The 2,045-nt window shown below is 53.9% G+C and overlaps 1 protein-coding gene across 1 annotated transcript in view; it reads left to right on the top strand.

Annotated features, from left to right (window-relative positions):
• The window catches only part of LOC113210606 (uncharacterized), a 23,599-nt gene that overhangs the window by 12,778 nt on the left and 8,776 nt on the right, over positions 1-2,045 (top strand). The gene's annotated exons all lie outside the window — the stretch shown is intronic.

The following is a 2,045-nucleotide window of genomic DNA, read 5'->3' as shown; positions in this document are numbered from 1 at the left end:
CGCCCAGCCCCTGCCATACTGCCATACACCTTGCCCCTCACGCCCCCCGGGGCGGCCAACGCACGCGCACACCCAGTGACACCCATCCCATCATCACCACCGCCTTGCACGCGAAAAAGTAAGACGAATGCCTCTACGAGTGTACTACGTGTGTACGAAAGTGTACGTGTACAGCTCTCTGTGCGTGAACGATTGAAAACAAAAATGACACACTGGGAACCCAAGTATGTGGATATGTCGCACGCTTAGGTGCGTACATCCCAATTTTTTCACTTGTAATTAACACATAAGTAACAAGTAAATGCGCGAATTTCTCTTGGAATTTTTTTCGGGCCCCTGTAAAACTCCAAGTTTACAAAGGGATGGAAATTCAGTCTCCTACAAGTGTGTGACAGTATTTACTCGTTTGGGTTTCTTGGGTGTGGGGGTATCCCCACGCGACCCACGTGCCACCTAAGGTCGCCCCGGGTCGTCGCCGCACGCGCGTCACGGCACACTTTCTTCTCGATGACTCTCATGGAGCACGGATGCGCCCGAAGGTCGCCGTCGGTCCGGCGCGGCAAGGCGCGGCCTGGCCCCGGCGTCCCCGAGCCCCCCAGGAAGCTGATGAGCCTGATGTATGCTTGACTAACAAGAGGGAACTTTCGTCTTCTTTGTAATACGACCTCTCGGTGTTCTGTCCTTGTGTGCTCTCTACGTTCTTTTGTTTTTGTTGTGTATTTTTTCGCCTTTTTATTCTATGGGACTGTAGAGAAGTAAGTGGGAATACTGCCCGTAAGCCGAGCTATTAAAAAAGGGATTGCTATAACGCTCATGTGTACGCCTCGTCTCTATGTGTATGCGAGGGCTTATCTAAAACTCAACCCCCTTCGCTGCTGTGGGTCCAGCACCTGTATCACTGAGTGCGCTTTTGATATTGCAGCACACGCCGAGAGATTGCGCCAGCTCGAGCAGTCAGCGAGAGGAACCATAATAATATCGATCGCTCAAGCGTGCCGGCGTGTGAGCGTGTGTGCGGGCGCGCGCCAGGCCCGCTCGCTGGACTGCGCAACGCCGCGAGCTGCCGTCCACTTTGACTGGTGCGTCGGTCTCGGTCACTGGCACGGCTGGTATTTGCGCGAGCCTTTTACTGCTGACTGTACACAGCTGCATTGTGTGCTCTGCACCGGCGCACAAAAACAGAGGAGGTGGGAAAATAACATCTGAAAAACGTTGGATATATTCATTTTGTTTTCTGCAGAATACCGTAACGAAAATGTGTTTCAACAAGAAAATGTTTTGTAATTTTTGTCAAAACGTTTTCAGAAAAACTCTGTATTTGTGCGAAAAACAAAGAATATGTCAATAATTTCCAGCTTTCTGGGTGCTGGTTTGTCCGCCCACCACAGCGACATAAAATTCGCGCGTATCCGGCTTAGGGCACAGAGGAAAAAGCATTAAAACAACAATTGCCAGTCTGGCCGCTCGCTGGCTGGCTCGGGGGCCCCTCCTCCCTCCTGACTGGGGCTCCAAAGCGGCTCCAAGCACCCCAGTATGCGGGACGCGTCCGTGCGGCGCGCACCGCATGTCTGGCTGAGGTACCCGGTACCCGAGCCGGTACCTGGGTGTGACTCACCGGGACAACGACCCGCCACAACCGCAACCGGGGGACCGGGGGGCCCCGCCGCGGGTACTTCCCTCGCCGACAGCGCGCCGGCTGCTGCTCTGACGCATGTGTGCCCGTTATTATGTAAAATGAAATTGGGACGACATACTGGGTCGGCATCTGAGGAACGGCGTCTTTAAAAAGAGAAAACAAATAATATTACTAATAATTACCAATGATAATCATAGGACTGAAAAGGACTCTGCGGCTTCTGTTTCGTGTTTGGCCCCCGTCCTTGCGGCCCAGTCCAAGACCTGGACCAGAACCTGGACCAGAGCCTGGACCAGGACCTGGACTGGACGTATACGGTCGCTAAACGGGTGCCGTTGAGGGGGATACCTTTGGATGCTGGACCTGGACCGATCCCGATCCACTCGCGGAGGGGGAATGAGGGGGTGGG

Source organism: Frankliniella occidentalis, unplaced genomic scaffold (assembly GCF_000697945.3).
Source record: "Frankliniella occidentalis isolate FOCC.00 unplaced genomic scaffold, Focc_3.1 Scaffold162, whole genome shotgun sequence".
NCBI classification, from domain to species: Eukaryota; Metazoa; Arthropoda; class Insecta; order Thysanoptera; family Thripidae; genus Frankliniella; species Frankliniella occidentalis.
Note: the sequence above shows the minus strand (reverse complement) of the source record. Positions and strands in the feature narration are given on the sequence as shown.